This window comes from Mytilus trossulus, chromosome 6 (assembly GCF_036588685.1).
Source record: "Mytilus trossulus isolate FHL-02 chromosome 6, PNRI_Mtr1.1.1.hap1, whole genome shotgun sequence".
In the NCBI taxonomy this organism is placed as follows: domain Eukaryota; kingdom Metazoa; phylum Mollusca; class Bivalvia; order Mytilida; family Mytilidae; genus Mytilus; species Mytilus trossulus.
This window is the reverse complement of record NC_086378.1, coordinates 30,195,350-30,222,328: the sequence shown is the minus strand read 5'-3', so window position 1 is coordinate 30,222,328 and position 26,979 is coordinate 30,195,350. Positions and strand designations below refer to the sequence as shown.

General features: G+C 30.8%; 1 protein-coding gene across 3 annotated transcripts in view; it reads left to right on the top strand.

The window, feature by feature from the left end:
- The first annotated feature begins 6,513 nt into the window (after window positions 1-6,513).
- LOC134721090 (uncharacterized) overlaps window positions 6,514-26,979 on the top strand; it is a 62,286-nt gene continuing 41,820 nt past the window's right edge. Inside the window, exons 1-5 of one of the 3 annotated variants that reach the window (XM_063583811.1) lie at window positions 6,514-6,593; window positions 7,043-7,107; window positions 11,555-12,018; window positions 14,776-14,832; window positions 20,682-20,736. The gene's annotated coding sequence lies outside the window, so the exon portion shown is untranslated. Of the gene's footprint in view, window positions 6,594-7,042; window positions 7,108-11,554; window positions 12,019-14,768; window positions 14,833-20,681; window positions 20,737-26,979 lie in introns of all 3 variants that reach the window. The other 2 variants (XM_063583810.1, XM_063583812.1) reach the window with 2 other exon arrangements.

Genomic DNA, 26,979 nt, shown 5'->3' with positions numbered 1-26,979 from the left:
TGTGGTTTTGTACAAAATTCAATTCTGTCATAACAAAATCATTTTTGTCTTACAAAACTATGTGCTACAGACTTGTTTTGTGAGAACTTCAATTTTGTGATGACAAAATTCATTTGTGTACACAAAATTCATATTTGTCATGACAAAAGTCAATTTTGTCTTAAAGGTATGCAAATATAAACATACAAAATTGACTTTTGTTACCTGATATGGAAATTAAATCACAAAAGTCAATTGAGTACGGTAAGATTCAATTTTGTGAGACAAAATTGACTTTTGTGAAACAAAATGAACTTTTGTGAGACAAAATTGACTTTTGTGAGACAAAATTGACTTTTGTGAGACAAAATTGACTTTTTTGAGACAAAATTGACTTTTTTGAGACAAAATTGACTTTTGTGAGATAAAATTGACTTTTGTGAGGCAAAATTCAATTATGTCATTTTTGTTGAGACAAAATTCAATTTTGTCCTTTTTGTTTAGACAAAATTCAATTTAGTCATTTTTGTTGAGACAAAAGTCAATTTTGTTAATTTTATTGAGACAAAAGTCAATTTTGTTAATTTTGTTGAGACAAAAGTCAATTTTGTTAATTTTGTTGAGACAAAAGTCAATTTTGTCAATTTTGTCAATTTTGTTGAGACAAAAGTCAATTTTGTCAATTTTGTCAATTTTGTTGAGACAAAAGTCAATTTTGTGACGACAAAATTCATTTTTGTGATGACAAAATTCAATTTTGTAACAACAAAATTGACTTTTATGAGACAAAATTGACTTTCGTGAGACAAAATTGACTTTCGTGAGACAAAAATCAGTTTTGTTGAGACAAAATTCAATTTTGTTAATTTTGTTGAGACAAAATTCAATTTTGTCAATTTTGTTGAGACAAAATAGATATAGGAAGATGTGGTGTGAGTGCCAATGAGACAACTCTCCATCCAAATAACAATTTAAAAATTAAACCATTATAGGTTAAAGTACGGCCTTCAACACGGAGCCTTGGCTCACACCGAACAACAAGCTATAAAGGGCCCCAAAATTACTAGTGTAAAACCATTCAATTTAGTCATTTTTGTTGAGACAAAAGTCAATTTTGTTAATTTTATTGAGACAAAAGTCAATTTTGTAAATTTTGTTGAGACAAAAGTCAATTTTGTTAATTTTGTTGAGACAAAAGTCAATTTTGTCAATTTTGTCAATTTTGTTGAGACAAAAGTCAATTTTGTCAATTTTGTCAATTTTGTTGAGACAAAAGTCAATTTTGTGACGACAAAATTCATTTTTGTGATGACAAAATTGACTTTCGTGAGACAAAATTGACCTTCGTGAGACAAAAATCAGTTTTGTTGAGACAAAATTCAATTTTGTTAATTTTGTTGAGACAAAATTCAATTTTGTCAATTTTGTTGAGACAAAATAGATATAGGAAGATGTGGTGTGAGTGCCAATGAGACAACTCTCCATCCAAATAACAATTTAAAAATTAAACCATTATAGGTTAAAGTACGGCCTTCAACACGGAGCCTTGGCTCACACCGAACAACAAGCTATAGAGGGCCCCAAAATTACTAGTGTAAAACCATTCAATTTTGTCAATTTTGTTGAGACAAAAGTCAATTTTGTCAATTTTGTGTAACAAAAGTCAATTTTGTGTAACAAAAGTCAATTTTGTGTAACAAAAGTAATTTTTGTGTAACAAAAGTCAACTTTGTGTAACAAAAGTCGATTTTGTATGCAAATTAGTTCACAGAAACCAAACTTAACTAATTTAAATACAAAATTGACTTTTGTCGCTCAATTTTCAAATTAGGTAACAAAAGTCAAGCCTGTGTAACAAAAATGAATTTTGTCCGCTGATAGATAATTTTGTATGACAAAATTTCAAATTTGTAGTATGATACAAATTTTGTTAAACTGAACTCATTTTTGTTGAACAAAAGTCACTTTTGTCCGTACAAAATTGAATTTTGAGTACAAAACCACAAGAGTCCCATTCGGCGCCCCGTAGTTATTGCCTATCGCAATCAACAGTAAATCCTAGTGCACCGTCCCTTGGTTTCTCCTGCAGATGAACAAATTTTCCACCTTAATAGATAATAATTCAAGTTTGTTCAATCTTGCATGAAATTATTTAATGTGTTGTCTTCCATTTTTTATTATTATCAATATTTTTTAAATTATTTGTGCACTGCTGGGGATAGAAATAATAATGGAAATAAGGAAGGAAGGGAGAAAAAATAAATACTCAAGAGTACTTTTAATGTATTTTTGTTATCAATGCTATTTTCATTTGTCTATCATAATTATATGTCAATATACTGTACAATGTCTCATGTTTGTTGCTTATACTATCAAAATTGATAATTGTAAATGCTTCATGTGGGACCCTGATTGGGATAATGAAATATTTAATTTGATTTGATTCGATTTGTATATTTAATCAAAATAAGTATAACAAAAAACTAAGAAAGTCAAACGTAACACTTTATCATAAACGAAACGTATGAAAATCAACTGTCATTTTTAGCTCACCTGGCACACAGGGCCAAGTGAGCTTTTCTCATCACTTGGCGTCCGGCGTCCATCGTCCGGCATCCTTCGTCGTCGTTAACTTTTACAAAAATCTTCTCCTCTAAAACTACTGGGCCAAATTTAACCAAACTTGACCTCAATCATCATTAGGGTATATAGTTTTAAAATGTGTCCGGTGACCCGGCCATCCAACCATGATGGCCACCATGACAAAAAATAGAACATAGGATAAAATGTAGATTTTGGCTTATATCTTTGCAACCAAAGCATTTAGAGCAAATCTGGTAGGGTTAAAATTGTTTATTAGATCAAGATCTATCTGCCCTGAAATTTTCAGATGAGTCGTTGTTGGGTTGCTGCCACTGAATCGGTAATTTTTTAGGACATTTTGCCGTTTTTTGTTATTATCTTGAATATTATAATAGATAGAGATAAACTGTAGATGGCCATAATGTTCAGGAAAGTAAGAACTACAATAAGTCAAATGACCAAAATGATCAGTTGATCCCTTAAAGAGTGATTGCCCTTTATAGTCAATTTTTAACAAATTTTCGTATTTTTTTGTAATCTTTTACAAAAATCTTCTCCTCTGAAACTACTGAAACGAATTTAACCAAACTTGTCCACAATCATCATTATGGTATCTAGTTAAAAAATGTGTCCGATGCGAACCAAGATGGCCGACATGGCTAAAATAATACATAGGGTAAAATGCAGTTCTTGGCTCATATCTCTGAGAACCAAAGCATTTAGAGCAAATCTGACAGGATTGAATTGATCAGTAGGTCAACATGTATCAGCCCTGAAATTTTCAGACAAATCAGACAACCCGTTGTTGGATTGAAACCCCTAAATTGATAATTTTAAGAAAATTTGGCAGCTTTTGGTTATGGTAGAGATTAACTGTAAACAGCAATAATGACCTACAAATAAGTCAACATGACCAAAATTGACCCATTAAGAAGTTATCGCCCTTTATAGTCAATTTTAAACAATTTTCATAAATTTTGTAATTTTTTTTTGTAAATTTTTACAGAATATTTTCCTCTTTAACTACTGGGCGAAGTTCGTTATAAATAGAGATAATGTAAGCACCAAGAATATTCAGTAAAGTAAGATCTTAAAACACATCACCTTCACCAACACACAATTTTGTCAAGAATCCTTTTGTGTCATTTGTTTAATATGCACATCGACAAAGGTGAGCGACACAGGCTCTCCAGAGCCTCTAGTTCTGACTTGGTAAAACATTTTCGTAATACTTTGGAGTTTGCAGGTAGCTAGTTTTTAAAATTTCCCACTTGTATGACAATTGTTATAATTGACAAGATTTGGTCAGGGGGAAAAAACTCATACTACAGGTGATTGAAAGGTAGACATTTTTCGGAAAGGGTTGACCTAACAGTGACCTAATACCAAGATTCGCTGATTTCTGTTAAGTTTTGGGGAAAATGTATATTACTCAATGAACAATACGTAATTATATATCGATGGTCATGATAATAGTATTGCTAAGTGCAAATGTCTGTATGATAGGGTTTATTTGTTCTTGACCTCGTTTTAGAGTGTTTATCTCAGATCGATAAAGATGCAAGACGAAATTTAGACGTAATGTGTTCGTTAGTCGTCTGTGAAACAGATATTCCATAATGGTCAACCAATTTGTAAATTACGAGGAATTATTTCAAATTCAGCAACTGATACCTTTGGTTTAATAGTTTCCTTGTGAGCAGCAATCCTCGTTCAAGGAAATCATGAAATGATATGCAAGCCCTGAAATATCGTATCAACTGGGAGATATATATTCCATATGCAGGCGTACTTGGAATGTTGCTTCATAGAAATGGAAAGTTCTCTTTCAATGCTGTAATACTCTCTTTTGTCATAAGGTTTAATTTTCATCCGGCACTCATTGTAAATTTCTTGATTAAAGTCAAGATATGAGACAAACATAACTGTGTCGTTCATCTCAAGTTCGGTGGGAGAGTCACCAAACTGAAAATCATTTAGTGATTGAACATCGAAAGTGAAGATAAAGGATAATGCTAATTATTTTCTTTCTTCCTAAAAAGCTCATGTATGAAGTTAGTCTCATATGAATGGAGGAACAAGTCCGCAAGAAGTGAAGCGTAGATGGTTCCCATAGGAATGCTGATTTTTTTATTGAAAATCACGTCCTTCAAATGTAACAAATATGAATCAGTCAAGAAATCAGGCATCCTAAAAAATCAGTTTCAGGGAAATTTTTATTTAAAACAGAGTGATTTATGACAAAGTACGATTTGCACCACCATTCAACAAGATATCGTTAGTTAGTGATCCTTGTTTATGAAACAATGCAGAACCAACTCTAATAGATCTTGGATTTTTTTAGTATAAAAAATTGACTCATGCCACCTCTAGTATAGTTAATTCCACAAAAACTTTAAAACCCGGCTTTTATTGCTGATTAAACTGATGTTGGTGATTATAATTTAGAAAGAGGTTTCCTGAAGCACTTTGAAGACCCATTGATATAACGCTGTTTGTAAAGACAATAATATTTAATATAAGTATCCATTACAGTCAAGAAAGATCCAGGAACAAACCCATCATTATCCAGGTTCCGGTGACCTATAATTGTTAATTTCTGTGTCATTTGGTTTCTTGTAAAGAGTTGTCCAAATTGAATTGGCAATCATACCACATCTTCTTGTGTACAACAGTACACAAAACACAACAGACTGAGCAACACGAACCCAACCAAAACTGGGGTTGATCCCAGATGCTACGGAAGGGTAAGCAGATTCTGCTCCACCTGTGACACCCGTCGTGTTGCTCATGGCAGCCAAATTGTAACTAATTGATAACGCCTTGTACTAGAATTTCCAAATTTTTATTTCATCCGGGTTAATAAATAAAAGATAAATAAGCTTTATTTAGAGTCGAAATAGTAAACAAACAAGGAGATACCATAAGTTCTTGAACCGACATAATTATAAGACATAACAATACAACCCGTAATAAACATACAATAAATTACACAGCACAAAATGAAGCACCAAAAGCATGGTGGTAATAAGCAAAATAAAAGCATGATAATCTAGGTATTAAAGTTAAAATCACAATTGATTTTTTTTTATTAAACTTGATTGAAAATTAATTTTATTGTTTTTCAAAAAATCTTCATTTAGTCAAAGGGAGTTCTTCGTTTACCATGTTAAGATAATACATTAGTTAAAAAAACGACAATAGGAATCTTAAAAAAAATACGTCGGTTTTAATCTCCCGCCAAATTAAAACAAAGAGTTATCTTCCTTGTACTACAGATTCTCTGCCAGGTAGGATCAGGTAGAAATTACAAATGAACTAGAAGTAAGGACAACATACATGTACTGCATAATCCGCAAACTCAAATTAGTGACTTTTAATTTTTATGAGTTCGAATCTTGCTGAGTTGATTCACAGAGACGTTGCAATAAGGATTCACCTAAAATCCTAACTGAAAAGTGTATGATTTGCAATATAGAGTTATCTCCCATGACACTGTTAACTTTCAAGTAAACTAAGCCTGTAAAACAGGAACATAATAATTATATATATATATATATATTGACATATTCGATAAACTGTTCCCATGTCTAAGTGACAGCATTTCAGTATAACTTATGATTAATTTACACAAGATATTTTGTGAAATGAGTCACAGATCCACTAATATATGAAGGAGATGTATTTTATGGTCCATTTTCTCAGAGAAAAAAAATGGCAATTTTCCTCTGCCATTTTTTTTTAACCATTACTCTCAATTTTTTTTTAAGCATGTTGACTTGTTTATGTGTTTGTATGTGTTATAGATATATATATATATATGTTTCTCTTTTAGACTTGTAAGTTGTCTTTCTTCAAACCTTAAAATTTGAAAAGTTGATTGAAGACTGATGCAGGTGCAATATGTTTACACTCATACCTTGATATGATGTTTTACACTTTTGCTTGCAGATATCAAAGAAAACTGATGATGATAGATGACAGTTCAAAGTCCAGTGGCAAATTTGATACATTTTCAGAATGAAAATATGGTATTAAATGTGATATGAACAGAAAAACCTGCTGTTTACAAGACTGACATTATGAGTTATATGTTTAAAGTGCTAGGTCAAGTCTTTGGTTTAACACTGAGGACTTAGAACTCTAGACCTCCTGCAGTTTAGGCAATCATTCTACCTCAAAACCACCAAAGCATTTCAAGATAATGAAATTGGAACTACTTTTGGATACCATGTGTTACGATTTGTTTTTTTGCAACTTTAAATGACCTTAATATATAACTAAATAATAATGAAATGTTTTGAAAGTTTGTTTTTGGAAGACCCCACCCCAGTGAAAGTTTTCTGGATCTACCTCTATATATGATTCTAAAAACTGTATCAAATTGATAACAATTACATCAATGATTGACAGAAATGTGTTAAATTTTTATGACAGTTTCACACATAAGTGTTTATTAAAAATCAATTTCTTGATTTAGGTTATGCATGAATGTGGATACATAGGTGCTGATCAGAAAAAAAGATGAACTCAGGCTGAATAATGGTAAGCCAGGATGGTAATATGACAGTACAGTAAATTCAGAAATCATTGCGTGCATTTATTATTGCGATTTATGAAGAAGTGACAAAAATACAAGATTAATTATTGTGATGTTGAGAAAATCTACTTACAGAAATATGTATAAGATATCAGAATGCGACTTCTTATTTTTTCAATACTCACCTAGTCACATTCCCATTAATAAAAACCTCACAATAATTTCTGAATTTACAGTACCGGTATATAATTATATAACATTTTTTGTGTTGCCTTTGATTCAGTATTTAGAATTTCCTTTTAAAGTCATCTATTATATATTTTTTCTTTAATGATCAATGAATTTTACACAATATTAAGAGATGAAGTACAGGAAAAAAGAATTTTAACCAAAAACATATGACAATTATGAAAATACATCTCAAGTTCAAGTCATTATACTACATTTGTATAAAGTACATAATATATATGAAAAGTTGCACACTTTTAACTGTTATACCATTTTTTTTTATTAACTGTCAAAATTTAAGGATTATGTTTGTTTTTGTTGTTTTAGTGGAAATTTTATAAAAAAAAAAATCCACAGCCTTTCCCTGTGTACTGTTAAATTGACAATTATGTACTTAAAAGAACAGGGATTACTGCATGCAGACTGAGTGTTAGCAATGAATTCACTAAAATAAGTCTTCAAATTAAGATAAACAAGTTAAAATATGGACCTGTTTTAAGGTGCCCTTGCCTTGAATGAGTCAGTAGGAGATTTTTGATTCAGCCATACAACTTGTTGTCACTTTTGGTAAGGGGCGCTGTTGAATTTAGACATCAGTGGTGAAATTTTGACAGTGGTCAGATTTTGATGTCAGTGGTCAGATTTTGACATCAGTGGTCAGATTTTGACATCAGTGTAGATTTTGACAACAGTGGTAAGATTTTTACACTAGTGGTAAGATTTTACACCAGTGGTCAGATTTTGACTTCAGTGGTCAGATTTTTGCATCCGTGGTCAGAATTTTGACATCAGTGGTCCGATTTTGACATTAGTGGTCCGATTTTGACATCAGTGGTCTGATTTTTACATCAATGGTCAGATTTTGAAATCAGTGGTCAGATTTTGACATCAGTGGTCAGATTTTGACATCAGTGTAGATTTTGACATCAGTGGTCAAATTTTTATATGCCCAATTTTGACGTATTATGGTATACAAATGTCCGGTGTCCGTCCGTCTGTCTGTCTGTCCGTCTGTCTGTCCGGCGTAAACATGTCGCACCGTAACTTGAGAACGACTTATCCAAATTTCATGAAACTTAACATAGCTGTTTCTTATGATGGTCAAATGATCTGTATACTTTTTGGTGAAAATAAGATTAAAACTTTTTGAGATACGGCACTTTGTAACTAAAACAGAGGTGTGTTTTTTTCACATGTCGCACTGTATCTCAAAAACGATTCTTGATTATGGCTTAAAACTTTAAACACTTCTTAGTTATATTAATCTTAATATCTGCATACTTTTTGGTGATGAATCAAAATTTTATTTTTGAGTTATTGAGTATTTTGTAAAAAAGGGGGAGGTTTTTTTTACATGTCGCACCATATCTCAAAAACGATTTATGATTATTGCTTAAAACTTTACACATGTCTTTGTTATATTAATCTGAAGATCTGTATACTTTTTGGTGATGATTCAAAACTTATTTTGGAGTAATTGAGTATTTTGTTAAACAGGGGAGGGTTTTTTTACATGTCGCGCCGTATCTCAAAAATAATTTATGATTATTGCTTAAAACTTTACACACTTCTTTGTTATATTAATCTAAAGATCTGTATACTTTTTGGTTTTGATTCACAAATTTTATTTTAGTGATATTTATTTTTTTCTAAAAAAAAAACAGGGTTGAGGGTTTCACATGTCCCGCCGTGTCTCAAAAAAAATATATGGTTTTTGCTTAAAACTTTCTCAGAAATTATTTATGATTATTGCATAAAACTTCCACACAAGACGTTGGGTGTATCATGCGCTCATGGCGCAGCTGTTTATAACACTAGTGGTTACATTTTACACCAGTGGTCAGATTTTGACATCAGTGGTCAAATTTTTGCATCTGTGGTCAGATTTTGACATAATGACCATCTTTGAATTGAGTTTCTCTGTGTAGTATAGCTAACTCATATAAATACAGCTAAAAGACAACATCAATACATTGATTAATCATGGCATGATACCTTATGCTTTGATTTGATTTCTAGGACATAGATATTAATTACACTTCTTGATTGGTAATTTGGCTCATAACTTACTCCAGTCTCACTGATAAAGGCTTTTCCACTAGCATTTGTTCAACACTACACTGTAAAACGCTTTAATTGCATAAATTGCATTACTCCAAACTTGACAATTTTATGAAGTAAATCAATATTTGTAGAAATTTTGAAGTACCAGTATGCTAATTTTTGCAAATTAAAAAAAAATATTGTACCTTCTCCTATATCTGATGTCATAATATGCCATATTGATGATTTCCTGATCAAATAGCATTAGAAACCAGAGAAGATGTAGACATTTTATTGAAAGCCTTTGATCTAATGGTTATTAAAGAATTTATACTATAATTGAAGTATCTTTCTTGAATATAAAACATACATATATATGAGTACATAGATATAAGAAGATGTGGAAATGAGTGCCAATGAGACAACTCTCCATCTAAGTCACAATTTGTTAAAGTATACCATAATAGTTCAAAGTACGGTCTTCAACATGAAGCCTTGGCTCACACTGAACAGCAAGCTATAAAGGGCCCCAAAAATGAAAAGTGTAAACTCATTCAAACTAGAAAAGCAACGGTCTAATGTATATAAAAAAAAACCACTTATGTACCACATCAACAAACGACAACCACTGAACTTCAGGTTCCTCACTTAGGACAGGTGCAAACAACTGTAGCAGGTTTAATTGTTTTAATAGGTGCCAACCTTCACCCTTATCTGAAACATTAGTGTAGCATCACAACATAGAAAGACATGTATATAAACTATAAATCTGACAAACATCAGACACAGCATACAATGTTATATATATAGTTTTATCCAAGTCTGGAACGTTATCAGTGGTTAATGTCTTTTGCTAAATCTTAATGTTATTGTCAATTAGGGAATTGTTATTGATGGCATGTAATTGTTCTATATAGACCCAGGAACATTTAGAACTTGACAAATTCATTATAGAGTTTGTTTATTGTAGAAAGCTAAATTTATCGATAGTAGTATTTTGTTGTTTTTGTGTCATTAGGGTTACTGCCTCAGTAGCATATATACAACTTCATCCTTATTTATTAATATCCAGAATAAAATTTATTATAAAAATTGTGAATGTGCGTAATAGAAAACAACCTGATAAAAAAGTAGAAAACAACCAAAGGCCACCAATGAGTCTTTAACACAATGAGAAAATCCTGCAGCGGGAGGTGTGCCTTAGCTGCCCTAAAACAAAAATATGTACAAATGTACTAGTTTAGTGATAATTGATGTCATACTTAACTCCAAAATAACAGAAGAAACTCAAATAAAAATTTACACAAGACCATGAAATGCCAGAGGCTCCTGACTCGGGACAGACACAAAAAATGCAGCAGGTTAACTTGTTTCTTGAGATTTCAACCCTCCCCCTGAGGTATGAATTGAATATCCCTCCAATAAAACTTAATTTTCTGTGCATCTTTTGATGTGACTGTTTTGTGAATCTTTAAGCATAAGGACATGTATTATGACAAACGATATCTAAAGAAAGTTTTTAATCTCATAGAGAACCTGTAAGAAGTCTGGTTTTCATTGTTCATTGTGTGCAAACATGATACAATAAGGTGCAACATGAGAACTGTGATGTTGAAGGTCATATACAAAAAACATCTTTGAATATTTGGAAAATTCAATTATATTTGAAAATAATGAGCAATACTTTATAAAATTTATACAATAAATATCAACCAATTTTGAAACTGATTAAAAATGAAAATGAAAAGTGAAATTAAAGAGTTGGTCAGTACAAAATGATTGTCAAGTTCTATATAAAGCTGATGATGTGAAAGTTTGTCAATACAAAATTATTGTAAAGTTTGATAAAGCTGATGTGAAATTAGTTTCTAACTTATTAAGTGCACCTACAGAGTTTAGTCAATCACATATAAACGTTTAATTTGTTATCTCACTAAAGAGGAATAATTGTTATCGGAATAATTGTCATTGGAAAATCAGTAATGCGGAAATCAATGAACTACCCTGAAAAAATGTTTTTTTACTGTTAATTGCATGAATTCATTAATGTACTCGTCATTTATAATCAGATACATTAATAATTCATCTATCAGACACCAAGCAGAAATTGATTAATTGAAAAAAATACTGTGATAAACTGAATTCTTTAAATGGAGCCAGTTATGTTTTGTATCTTTGTAGGATTATTGATTCGGTACAAGCTCAACGGTATATTGGACAAACTATAACAAACTGACGAAGCAGATAGCCTTTATTTCGTGCCATTGGCCTATGAAAGAGAGGAGTTCTAAAGCACAAGGATAGTTTTGATTATTTGGCATGGGCTGGTCAATAAAGTATTGATCTATCGTCTAACATTACAGGTTTAGACTTGCCGGCAATACTTCTAATGGTTTTTGGAATATCTATTTGAACTTATCTATTTCAGAAGGAATATGATAGCTATATGTGCTCTTTTAGGAAATTGGACAGTTACTGGATCATATATGCGGGGGAGAGTGTAGTCTGACGATTTAATTGTTTGTCATTGTAATTTGATATTATATGTGGAAAGTTTGAAGAAGCAATTTATAGAAGGTTCCTGGGATTACAAAGACCAAGCTTGTGTTTATCAGAATTGAAGGATCTAGTAGTTTTACTTACTGGTAAGCATTATAACATTTTCTTCTCATTGATTTGAAGTTTTTATAGATATGTCGTAACTTTCAAAACGATCAAAATTATTGTACATGTGTTTAATTCTTATATACTAGACTTTTTCTATATCTTTGAATTTATTACTGTGTTACTAACTACCAGTAATTTCTTAGATATATGATATACTAAAAGGAAAAAAAAAGGAAGATTATACTAAATTGTTGCTAAAAAGATCCATGAACAACATAGAACAAGTCCATGGGAAAATCCTACAACTTTTGGAGGAGGCTTTAAGGGTGTTAAACCCATTGAAATAGGGGGTGCTTAACCAGTCTTTTTTTCCTAATCTCCCCTTCATTGGTTGGGGTTAACATTCAAGGCAATTTTCTATGGCTTATTTTACCAGAAAAGGGAAGGAAATTCTCAAAAAATCCAAAGAAAATATCACCATTAGCATGAATTTGTTTATGCTTCATTAGATTTCTGTCAAAAATTATAAGGGTTTAATTTTAAGGCTAGAAAATTGTGTTCATTAATGTATGAGTTATCTCCCCTAATTGAATTTACAATGCATTCTGTATAAAAATGAAATAAAAATCATCAGTTTATACCAAAAAAGTGTTCGAGATATATTACAGATATGTGCAAAGATATGAGTTTTGAAATATCCTGATTGATAAGTATCCTTGATTCAGTTTAATTAAGAATTTATTTCTACTATAATTTTTGAAAAAGTTTCAATAGAATTTTCTAATACTTGTTTATCAAGTTGTGATCATTTTTTTTTTAATCATATTTAAATATTAATCTGGTATTATAAATGACAATGAAGTTTCAAGAACGATTTCAATAATGATTTTAGACAGACAAATTAAATGTGCAAGCAATATTTATTGTACCATTACCACGAGATGTATTCCAATGTTAGCATAGGGAGAAATATTACCGTTAAAACTATCAATATATAATCAACTTTCAACCTCACTCAATTAATTAGAAATATTCCGTAGAAGTCGAGGGACTTTTCATGCTTTTCATGAAAATAAATATTCAGATAGATTATGATTTATTTGGCCTGAGCACATTTTCACATTTAATGAAATTAAGTGTCTCTGTATAGTAGAAAATGGTATATATATATAAATGTAGACAGTTTATGGTTTTCTTTTCATAAATTTTTGTATTGTACCATTACTGTGAGAGGTATTATTTCTGTTCGTCATTTAATCATTTTGTTCAGAGAGAGTTAACAAGTTTTTGTATTCCATTATCATTTTTTCTTACTGAACTTATTTCTTGCTTATAAAAAAAGATTTTTTTTAAATGATAATCTAAAGAATTTCAGGATTTTCTTATTGAAATTATAGATATTTTTTGTTAAAATTTTGCTTCTAAAGGAAATCTTTGTTGACTCAATTTGCTTAGTACAGTTGTAGCTTGGAATGGTGAAATATAAATACTGTATACTCCAGTTGGTTATTTTACAAGAATGTAAACTCATGTCTATAATCTTTTGAGTTATTTTTGTGAAATTAAAAAAAGTTTAAGATTTAATCCTTGCAAGGTGGTACAGATTTCCAGTGTGAACAAATCAACATTTCAACAATCATTCAAGTTAAACTGACTTTTAAGTAACTGACATAGTTGTTTACAGATAGAATTTATTCAACAATTTTTTTTGTCCTGTTGAAGAATTTGTGTTGACAGCAGATCTTTGATAGACTTTAATGTATAACTTGTTTATATTTGGGACTAATTTATAATTATAGCTTAATATACTATAATTGTTGTATGTTGTTATACCCCCGCTTTAAAAAAGGGGGGGTATAATACTGTTTTACCTCTGTCTGTCCTTCCGTCAGTCCGTCAGTCCATCCGTCCCATGAATATTTTTCGTCACATTTTTCTCAGGAACTACAATACAAGGATTTCTGAAATTTGGTTTCAGGATTTATATAAGTCAGCTATACCGTGTGATGCGTTTTCAGATTCATCACTCGACAACTTTCTGTTTACCGAACACTTGCATATTTTTACACTATTAATATTATCCACTTGCGGTGGGGGTATCATCAGTGAGCAGTAGCTCGCAGTTTCACTTGTTCTGTCTTGTTCACCGGATGTCTATTTTATCCTGCAAGTAACTTAACTATGTTGATTTCTTTACAATATCAGAGATTACTTTTTGGATTTGAAAAACTAAACCTTAAAGTGGCGGGTGTAGATATATAAAAACCAATATTATATGTACATTATCAGAAATTGTACTCACTACAAAAACCTTAATAAAATTTAATCATTTAGCCCATGAAACTATCTATTACACCATTAACTCTAAAGACCATTATTATTTCGGGGCCTAATATTAGAAAAATTTGCTGAAAATATGAAGCTTTGAAATGTTTTATATGAATACTGTGACAGTGACCTACTACATGTATGTTTAAAAGATGTGAAAATAAATTGTTGCAAAAAGGACTATAAATTCTGCAACAAAAAGTGTCCACACTTTGCAAAGAAAAATATAAAATTCAGATGACTGATATCCTATACCAGTAGTTAACTGTTTTTGCATGATTGTGTTATTGTATTGCTGTTTCATTGATTAACAATAGCATATGATATCTGTCAAATCAACTTATTAAACTTTATTGATTTATTGTGTTTTCTGGAATACAAATATTATCTTTTCCCCTTGTTTTCTTGATGTTTCCTGAATATTTTTAAACATTCAGTTTTCTTATATTATACATTCCAGAATCCAGATATTCCAATAAAGGAAATAACATCTGATACATCCTGTTTTAGAATCAGTGTGAAAGGTTAGTCATTTGTACTTTTAGGAAAATAAAAAAAAAGTTCAATTGAAATTCTTAGAAGCTAGTTTTGCTTTTACAAAAAAATCTTAAACACAATATAAGATTAGATTATTTTGTACCCACATAATAAGGCATTGCTATGCTTCATATTAATCCAGCTGAAAAAAAACCATGACCTTTTGACTGGTCTTCCTTTTAAGCTCACCTGGCCCTGTCCGTCCTTTTCGTCGTCGTTAACTTTTACAAAACTTTTCTCCTCAGACACTACTTGGCCAAATTTAACCATACTTGACCACAATCATCATTGAGGTATCTAGTTTAAAAAATTGTGTCTGGTCACCTGGCCAACCAACCAAGATGGCTGCCATGGCTTAAAATAGAACATAGGGGTAAAATGTAGATTTTGGCTTATATCTCTGAAACTAAAGCATTTAGAGCAAATCTGACAGTAGTAAAATTGTTTATCAGGTCCAGATCTATCTTTCCTGAAATTTTCAGATGAATCAGACAACTGGTTGTTGGGTTGCTGCCCCTGAATTGGTAATTTTAGGGAAATTTTGTCGTTTTTTTGGTTATTATCTTGAATATTATTATAAATAGAGATAAACTGTAAACAGCAATAATGTTCAGCAAAGTAAGATCTACAAAAAAGTCAACATGACCAAAATGGTCAGTTGACTCTATAACAAGTTATTGCCCTTTATAGTAAATTTTTATCAATTTTTCTTAGATTTTTGTAATCTTTTACAAAAATCTTCTCTCTGAAACTACTGAGACAAATTTAACCAAACTTGTCCACAATCATCATTCGGGTATCAAATTAAAAAATGTGTCTAATGACCCGGCTTGCTCACCAAGATGGCAGACATGGCTAAAAATACTACATAGGGTAATTTTAAGAAAATTTTTGCAGCTTTTGGTTCTTATCTTGAATATTATTATAGATAGAGGTAAACTGTAAACAGCAATAATGTACAGCAAAGTAAAACCTACAAATAAGTCAACATAATCAAAATGGTCAATTGACCTCTCAAGGAGTTATTGCCCTTTATAGTCAACTTTAATAATTTAAATAAATTTTGTAAATTTTGTAAATTTTTACAAAAGATTTTAACTACTGGGATATATTCATAGGTTCATTAGATAGAGATAATTGTAAGCAGCAAGAATGTTCAGTAAGGTAAGATCTACAATGCCTTACCATCATCAAAACACAATTTTGTCATGAATCCATCTGTGTCCTTCGTTTATGATATGCGCATAGACCAAGGTGAGCAACACAGGCTCTTAAGAGCCTCTAGTTTAAGATGCAAGTTTAAAGTACACTGTTAATGCACTGCTCTGATTGTATTAAACAAAGAAGAAATTATATAATTCAACTTTTCTGTGCTAAGTAATTGTTTTAAATGTCAGAAGTCATTATCATGTAAGAAAATGACAAAATAACTATTAACCGTGGAAGCCATTGATTTCTACACCAATCTTAAAGAACTTTAAAAGAATTAAAATGTATGTTATATAAGAAGGTCAAATAATTTTGTTATATATATAAGCATTGAGGTGAGAAGTAGATATTTGTCAACAATAATATTTGATGTGAGTACCTGTAGGTTCAAAAGATATTTAGAAAAATTCTTAAATTTAATCATGGTCAGTTTTTAGATAATATTTGATATAAATTGTAAGAACAGACTGATGAGCTTAAAGTCATTCAAATGTCAATTTAAAATAGTCAATATTTAAGAAGGAATCTTGTGAGCTATTAAAAAAAAATCTGGGCTTATAATCTTGGTAATGAATAAAAAATATTTGTTGTTTTTAAGCAATAAGATAAAAAACTGAACTCTTAAAATGTGTTAGAGCTTCTGAGAAAAATTTATATTTCAAAATAAAAGACTTTTTAAATAGAGATTAGGTATCTTATTTCATTATCTTATTTCAACCAGAAACCAGTTCCAGAAACTTTCCATAATGATGATTTTTTGATGCCTTTCATGTAATTTCAAAAGGAGTCCTTTGCTTATAGAAAAAAATGTATGTATGCATTCATGTATAGATTTCATTTTATGGTAAGTTTAAAGATAAATCAATAAAATAAACGAGATTGAAATGGATAAAAAAGTCACTATAATGATAAAACCAAATGTTTTGGGAAATAAAATGTTTTGTTTGTTAGGTTTGTGAAAAGAGATTTACCCTGACTGTACTATTGAGTAAATCTGATTTGTTAGCCATCGTAAAACTTGACAAAAGATGAAGTTTTACACATGGGTAATTAATTACTATGATTGCAGTCTCTGATTATAATTTACCAAGACTACTGAAGTAGGTTATCAATACAGCAAGAATATGAAATATAAAATAGATTTCTTATTGATTTAATAACTCGCTAATGCAAATGTACGCAGAAAATCAAAACACTGCTCCCGATGGCATTCTGGCTATCTATATAACTCATTTCAATAGGAGCTTTTAATCAACTATTGGTAAAAATATAATCGACCTACACGTTGGATCTTTTATTGCCAATATTTTGAATTTGTTTGCCTATTTTGGTACATTGTATTTATATATTTCTGTATGTGTCTATTTTTGCTTTTGTATTTACGCCTAGAGATGGAAATTGAAAATAGCTTGTACTTTTGTTTTGTTTTTAGTATTAGTTTAATGAGGCCTAAACCAAAAGTAGATAAAATATCTGTAGTTCCAGCCAGAATTTTATGTCAGGAATATATGAGTGCACTTGATGAACACTATGATGTACTGGAGTACCCAGCCACGTCCACTTGTACATTTTTGTATTTTTGTCCATCTGATGAGTTAAGCCTTTTTCAACTAATTCTTATTGTTCATTCTTATGTTGTACTGTTATACCACTGTCCCAGGTTAGGGGGAGGGTTGGGATTCCGCTAACATGTTTAACCCCGCCACATTATTTATGTATGTGCCTTTCCAAAGTCAGGAGCCTGTAATTCAGTGGTTGTCGTTTGTTTATGTGTTACATATATGTTTTTCATTCATTTTTTTACATAAATAAGGCCGTTTGTTTTCTCATTATATATACCCCGCTTTAAAAAAGGGGGGGTATACTGTTTTACCTCTGTCTGTCCGTCCGTCAGTCCGTCAGTCAGTCCGTCCCATGAAACTTTCGTCACATTTTTCTCAGAAACTACAATACAAGGATTTCTGAAATTTGGTTTCAGGGTTTATCTAAGTCAGCTATACCGTGTGATGCGTTTTCAGATTGATCACTTGACAACTTCCTGTTTACCGAACACTTGTATGATTTAACACATGATAGCCAAGTTGAAAATTTTCGTCACATTTTTCTCAGGAACTACAATACAAGGATTTCTGAAATTTGGTTTCAGGATTTATATAAGTCAGCTATACTGTGTGATGCGTTTTCAGATTCATCACTCGACAACTTCCTGTTTACCGAACACTTGCATATTTTTACACTATTAATATTATCCACTTGCGGCGGGGGTATCATCAGTGAGCAGTAGCTCGCAGTTTCACTTGTTTGAATTGTTTTACATTGTCTTATCAGGGCCTTTTATAGCTGACTATGCAGTATGGGGTTTGCTCATTGTTGAAGGCGGTACGGTGACCTATAGTTGTTAATGTCTGTGTCATTTTGGCCCATGATATATGGGCTTAAACTATTGTGATTTAATTAACATTTTATTCAATTCAATTCAATTCAAAGTTTTATTGCCATATTAACTTTATAGTTTGTGACATATAACAACAACAAAAACAAATAAAGACAATAATTAAATAACTCAATATATATATACAAATTTTGATTTGAGCGTCACTGATGAGTCTTATGTAGACGAAACACGCGTCTTGAGTACTTAATTATAATTCTGGTACCTTTGATAACTATTTGCCACTTTGCCAAAGTTGTAACTGAAATTTTGCACAAAGTTTGGTTTGTGGGAAATATTATTTGAAGTCTATGTCCATCCTCTTCATACCTATCTATATGTTCAGGGCTACTAAATGCTCATGCAAACTATTAAATGTTCATCAATTTTTATTAGAGATTCCGAAAACAGAATATTTTAAAGATCTTAATAAACCTGACAGTGTGAAATAACATGATATTTCATCTTCAGTAGTATTATTTTAAACAGCTAGAACAACATCTCTTTTCAATGGCAAATTTTCAAAATACCTCCTAGTTTCCTGTGGGAAAAAGGATTAATAAAATTTTCCTACAATTAATAATTACTTGATTGTTATTATAACAGTTAATATGGTTATTATAAGTTAATAAGCTAGATTTCCCATAAATAAATAAACAAATTTAGCACCTTTTAGACAAAGCTGTTAATTCCTTTTTGAGGATTAAGAAAAACTTATGTAATTTGGTTAGTTTAAGGTGGTACCTAACACTACAGGGTGATAACTCTGTAAAATCACCTAAATGTTTTAATGATGTTGTGTTTTTAAGGGAATATTAAGCTTCTCAATGATCAAAATTAGAGTTTGTCAAACTGCTATAACCAGTGTAATTTTTCTGATAAAATGCTTGGTTCAAATTTTTTGAAATTTTTATATTTTTGTCAAAGGGTCAAAGAAAATACTTTGTCAAAATTTTATAAAAATTAAACAAGCCAAATTAATTTTAGTGAAAGTGTTGGTATGTACCACCTTAAAATCAATGAATGTTTGATTATATTTCAATGATAGACATGTCCTGCATGATATACAAGACAGTCCAGTGCATCTCTTATAACAGGAATGTTTTTAATGCTAGACATGATGAATTTGAAGATTATATATTTAAAAAATATTGTGTAAAATTCTCTCCCCTTAATCTTGGTGAAAGGAAAATATTTGTGGTCATCTTGCAAAATTAAAAAAATATCCATGGAAATTTTAAAACGCAAGAGGATTGTCCAGTGGCAATTATTTCATGCATAATTATGCAGTACATGTACAAATTGGAAATTAATATGATAGTCAGGTTCTGCAGGATGTACAAGATAATTCAGTGCATCTCTTATAAAGAGTGTTTTTAATGTAAGACTTATATATGTGTTTCAATTTCATTTTAACTCTTTCTAGAACCTGATCAATATCTGCCGTGGGGGAAATCCCCCATAAATGGAAGAGTTGGCAGTCATTATGTGCTCATACATATAAAAATCAATTAATTTTAGAAAATTCATGTTGACCTTGAATTCTAGTTTGTGTGATATTTTTTTTTTTTTTATTAAATTGACTCAGACAAAATTTATATCAAAATAACAAAGTGCAGACGTAAACATCAATAAAACCTTGAACATTAAATAGGTACTATAATGTTAACTAAAATATTAAATCTCCAATTTAGCTGACAACACAGATAAAAACTATATATATAGGCATTGAACTTTGTCCTTAAAATGAGTTTAAAAGTTGAAATAAACATAAATATGATTTATTACAATAACTGAAAAATCTATAACAGTATAATCCACATATTGTTAAAATGAAAGAGCTAATTGAAAACCTATCCCTATATATATTGTGTGATAACAAGATGTCCATTAGCTGCATTGACCAATACCTACAGGCTAGTTTTAGAGATTAAAATTTTTCAATAAAAACAGTTTTTATGGTAGTATCTATTTTGTCATGGTTGAGTGATTTTTGATGATACCTGTATTTGACTATGAGGCATATTATTTGTTAACTGCATAGTAAGCTTAATACTTTATATGTACTATTGATTTTTACCGGTATTTATTCACTGTTATTGGTAAACAACGTACTGTGACAATGTAAGGACTAGCTAGCATGAGTCTTATCAGTATTCTCACAGAATTATGCATATTTGTAATCTTATCTTTCAGCCGATATAACCTCAAATTGTCAAAGGAGACACTTCAGTGCTTATTAATTCAAAAGGTATGTTATAAGTTAACTTTCGTTAAATTTGTTATACATAATTCTAAGGATATTAAGGCTAAATCAGTTCAGTTCTATTAATGTAAATATTTATGTTAAGACTTGTTCCATATATAGAATTACTAGGTCCATAAATGGAATATGAAAGTAGAAAATAAGTACTGATTTAAAAGTTTTATTTATAGTTCATGTGGGTAGATTGATCTGTTATTTAATGATTTGGTCATGTCAAGAACTAAGGCCAGGTAAGCAGTAAAGTATAATTAAAAATTTCTTATTCTTCTAATCTTTTTTAATTAATTTAGTAATGGAAAATCATATTTTAAAAGTGCTTAAATCAAAGTTTTGGAACTAAGAACCTTCAAATTATATATCTAAGGTATTTATATAAAGCCCCTTAAAAGAAAAACAGGACCTATTTTATGAGGGGTTAAAATTTAAGGTTTTTAAAAGCAAAAAAAGATACTGACAGGGAGATAATATGTGGGTTGATAAAAATATGTCAATGAGACAGCTTCCCAACAATACAAATAACCAAAAGACATCTGAATTTATGAATATATAGGAACTATATAGGAATATTATCCAGTTATGGAAGACACATGACTTTACTTTCCATTATATTGTATGCACAGAAGTGATAATTATATACATGCCATATACATTATTGTTTGAGGATTAGGGAGAATTTAAGCCTAAGCTAGTGCCTTTTGTAATCCCCAATTAGTGTTACAAAATTAATTAGAAAGCCAATTATACAAATAGGATATTATTATTTTATGTAATATTAACTTATAACTATACCTTAAATTAAATGACTTAACTTTTAGCCTAAATCATCAATCTTCAGGTATCTTTAGGAAATAATGTAAGTGTCAATCATTTATGTGTTTAAAATTACAATTTTTCTAAACTTTTAACTAGCAGATAGAATATTTTGGAACAGATTATCTTGTACATGATCATAAGGATTTTTTTTTATCAATTTGATATATTAGTCAAGTTGTTTAACACATTTAAATGTTGAATGTTAAAAATAGATGACAATAATTAATCTTTAAATTAACCAACAGTTTTTAGACTTCTTGCAGTCTTTATTCCCTAGTTTCTTTTGTTTTCTTCTTCACCCCTCCCCCTTTTCCCCAAAAAAGGAAAAATTGAATTGATAGAGTAATAGTATCCTGTAATTAAATGGCTGATTATTCTGGTAGGACCTCAACATCCATTTAGCATACCGATAAAAACTGGATACTTATAGATGTCAGCCTTATTTCTTTTTTATATAATTATTGATACAAATACATTGGAAGTTAGGTCAGAAGTTGAGAGTGATAAAAACCAGTAATACATACTTTCTAGCAAGACCGCAAATTGTTTTATTGTGACAGTGTCACCTTACATTACCATGGTGGTATCAAATTAATGCTACATCTGATTGTATAATGTATAGAAATGTCAACGCATTGTAACTGATGCCAGAAATTAAAGTCTTTACCCTTATTCTGTCATGTATCATGTTTTATTCAATTTGTTGGAAATGAAATTTATTTTGTTTAACTTAATTATCTTTCTTGAACATTTTTAAAACTGCAAAGATTGAAATGAAATTATTTGTTTTATTTGTTAACACTTGTGACTGATTTGAGTGTCAGATTTTTAATTTTGAATTTTTTTTTAACATATATATTGGTGATAATTTAGCAGTTTAAAGAACTGGTAAAAGTTAATGTCATCATTTTTATTTTGAATTGATTTAAAGCAGCACTCATCTTTAAACATTTGTCTGGAGAGCCTTATATATAATAATTCTATTTGTAGTCACGTTCATGAACTGTAAAAGAATGTAAAATTTCCACCTTTGTAGCCAGTGGTCGAAATTAACGCTGGTCCGGTGGTCCGAGACCAGTATACTTTGCGTCGGACCAGTATACTTTGTCAGCTGGTGGTCCAGTGGATCAGTAGAAAATTGTCGATAAAAAATCACTGATTGCATCGCAATCTCAATTTATTTTAATAATTTACCAAAAAAATAACGTGCGAAATAAATGACATGGTACTGGGGGGGTTATTATTTATATTAGTGTTTGTCAAATGAACATCATTTTTTTAGGACCAGTAGATTTGGAGCCGGACCAGTAGATTTTTAGTCCACTGGTCCGACTGGCCAGTAAACAAAAAAGCTAAAATTCGACCCATGTTTGTAGCTCTCAGAGTTGTGGACAACTCTTTTCATTTTAACAAAATACTAGTTGAAAGATTTTTTTTTAAAGTCATACATAAAATTTTCATCTTTCTCTCTGACTTATTTCACAAAAAATACTTGGTACAATCATGAACATATGATCGTAATATTTTTTGTCTGAAGAATCCCAGTACAATACAAATAATTGATTAAGACTAAGAAACTACAAGAATTTAATCTTGTTAATAGAACATAAATGAGAATTTGGTGTCGTATCATGAAATGTACAAATACTTTTAATAGGAAGTAATTCCTCAGAAGTAAAAGTGTATTGATCTACAGTGAAGAACAAATGAGGTTAAAGCACACCCCTGAGTAAGATCTAATGGAGATATATATATATTGATCAGATATATTGAAGGTTTTGTTTCACTGTAGAGATTGTCAAAAAACTCCTAAGTCACTGATTCTACTGTTTTCTTAAGTCAGATATATTGAAGGATTTGTTTCACTGTAGAGATTGTCAAAAAACTCCCAAGTCTTAGATTCTACTGTTTTCTTAAGTCAGATATATTGAAGGATTTGTTTCACTGTAGAGATTGTCAAAAAACTCCCAAGTCTTAGATTCTACTGTTTTCTTAAGTCAGATATATTGAAGGATTTGTTTCACTGTAGAGATTGTCAAAGAACTCCCAAGTCTCAGATTCTACTGTTTTCTTAAGTCAGATATATATACATTGTATTGAAGGATTTGTTTCACTGTAGAGATTGTAAAAAAACTCCAAGTCTCAGATTCTACTGTTTTCTTAAGTCAGATATATTGAAGGATTTGTTTCACTGTAGAGATTGTCAAAGAACTCAAAGTCTCAGATTCTACTGTTTTCTTATGTCAGGTATATTGAAGGTTTCACTGTAGAGATTGTCAAAAAACTCAAAGTCTCAGATTCTACTGTTTTCTCAGGTCTTGTCCAGAACCTTAATTAATCAGAAGTAGACTGTAATGTTTTGTATCGAATCCAATTTGCCGTTTTGTTGTTATGACTGACATCTGATACATGATTTTTGAAAAGATATGCAGTAGAATCGTTGATGGATTTTTCTGGATTCTCTGTCCAACTTTCAAGTTGCTGAAACAAATATAGTAATAAATTGGCTTACAATTTTGTCAATATTTACTGATTTTCATAAAGATTGACAAATGTGCAGATTGCAAATCTCAAGCATTTTTCACATTCAATATATATTATAAGGAATAAGAAATTCACAGAATTATAAGTTCTTGTTACAAAGAAACTTGTTCCATACATAAGGACATTGGTATTAGTGTTTGCCAATTTTTAGCTCACCTGGCCCGAAGGGCCAAGTGAGCTTTTCCCATCACTTTGCGTCCGGCGTCCGTCGTCCGTCGTCGTTAACTTTTACAAAAATCTTCTCCTCTGAAACTACTGGGCCAAATTGAACCAAACTTGGCCACAATCATCATTGGGGTATCTAGTTTAAAAAATGTGTGGCGTGACCCGGTCAACCAACCAAGATGGCCGCCACGGCTAAAAATAGAACATAGGGGTAAAATGCAGTTTTTGGCTTATAACTAAAAAACCAAAGCATTTAGAGGAAATCTGACATGGGGGTAAAAATGTTTATCAGGTCAAGATCTATCTGCCCTGAAATTTTTAGATGAATCGGTCAACCCCTTGTTGGGTTGCTGCCCCTGAATTGGTAATTTTGTGGAAATTTTGCAGTTTTTGGTTATTATCTTGAATATTATTATAGATAGAGATAAACTGTAAACAGCAATATTGTTTAGTAAAGTAGGATTTACAAATAAGTCAACATGACCGAAATGGTCAGTTGACCTGTTTAGGAGTTATTGCCCTTTATAGTCAATTTTTGACAATTTTTCGTAAATCTTAGTTATCTTTTACAATAATCTTCTCCTCTGAAACTACTGGGCCAAATTGAACCAAACTTGGCCACAATCATCATTGGGGTATCTAGTTTAAAAAATGTGTGGCATGACCCGGTCATCCAACCAAGATGGCCGCCACGGCAAAAAATAGAACATAGGGGTAAAATGCAGTTTTTGGCTTATAACTCAAAAACCAAAGCATTTAGAGCAAATCCAACACGGGGTAAAATTATTAATCAGATCAAGATCTATCTGCCCTGTAATTTTCAGATGAATCTGACAACCCATTGTTGGGTTGCTGCCCCTGAATCGGTAATTTTAAGGAAATTTTGCTGTTTTTGGTTATTATCTTAAATTTTATTATAGATAGAGATAAACTGTAAACAGCAATTATGTTCAGCAAAGTAAGATTTACAAATAAGTCAACATGACCGAAATTGTCAATTGACCCCCTAAGGAGTTATTGTCCTTTATAGTCAATTTTTAACAATTTTCATAAAATTTGTAAATTTTTATTAACATTTTCCACTGAAACTACTGGGCCAAGTTCATTATAGATAGAGATAAATGTAAGCAGCAAGACTAGTAAAGTAAGATTTACAAACACATCACCATCACCAAAACACAATTTTGTCATGAATCCATCTGCTTCCTTTGTTTAATATTCACATAGACCAAGGTGAGCGACACAGGCTCTTTGGAGCCTCTAGTTTGTTGACAATTTCATGTCAAAAATAGATGTACAAACAACAAGAAAAGGCACTGAAATTGGTCATTATAACTTAATTGGTATAGGCACATAATGTTTTGGGATGAAACAAGTTGCACTTTCTAGATATTATATTATATATATGGTCTTGTTTTTTTCTACTTAAGATGAACATAACTTATATGTTTTGGTCATTAAAATAGCAAAAGTGACATTTTATTGCACATTTTGTTTACATCCTTCATAAAGCTTTCAGATTATAAGCTAATACAAAGTGCACTTTTAGGAAGAAATATCTTTTACTATTTCATTATAGAGACACTTAGCTTCAGGCTAGCTGCTTTATTGAAATAAATTAAATTAGCATTTGTAAAGTTTTAGTCATGTCTGTCTGGAAAATATATGTTAAATAACATTCTTTTCCCTGTTGTGTGTATTATTGAACCTTTTGTGGTCTGAGAAACATGTATAGTCAGATAAAGATGTATGACTGGTCTGGGAAAACATGCTACAAGATTTCAGATGTTCGGTAGACAATAGATACTATAGTGTTGTTTAAGAACTTGGCACTTTGACAGCCAGGGCAAAAAGACATTATGATAGAGAAAATATTGAAATTTCGATATTCATCAGAATAAAGATGAGTTCTTTTGGTTTATTTCCATATATATAGAATTTATATTTAGCTTACTCAGCAAAACAATTTTTTAAGATTTTCTTGGGGTAAAGTTAAAAGATAATTTAATGTGATCACAAGTTTGATTTCTAAGAATCATATGGCTATATATAAACAGTTACTGTAAGTACTCTAAACTCTCTCATAAATCCACATTTAAAAATATAGTTGGCAATGGTTTGCTTGAAATCCACATTTATAAATATAGTTGGCAATGGTTTGCTTCAAGTCCAGTGGCAAATATTTCATTCTTATTTAGAAAAGAACATTTTTGAAAAGGAATAACACCATTAGGTGGCCTTAGTATTGGGAGAGGATTGGGATGAAGGTTTAAAAATTTGGATTCCCAGGGAATTTGATTTTGCTGGCATGGCATTATTTTGTAGAAAGATTACTAGTAATTCAAATCATCACCTTGCATTTAACAGTGAAACTTTGAATTGAAGGTGTTTCTCAATTGGCACTTGTCATTGGCAGAGCATATACAATTACAGATAAAATTGGAGCTATTTTTTTTTATCAAAAATATTTACAGGTAATTGTTCGTGCTATTTCTGCAACTATATACTTAATCATAAATATCTGCTCCCTGAAGTTGAATTAGAAATATGATTAAAATATGTTTCGCATGACATTTATAAGGGTCTTAAGGGAATGTCATTTTAAATAATTGATTCAATGACTTTCAACTGCAATCTGACATGAACTGTGTTTCCAGTTGTTTTCCATTTCTTCTGTCATGTCTGTTGGTAGATTTACTGATAATT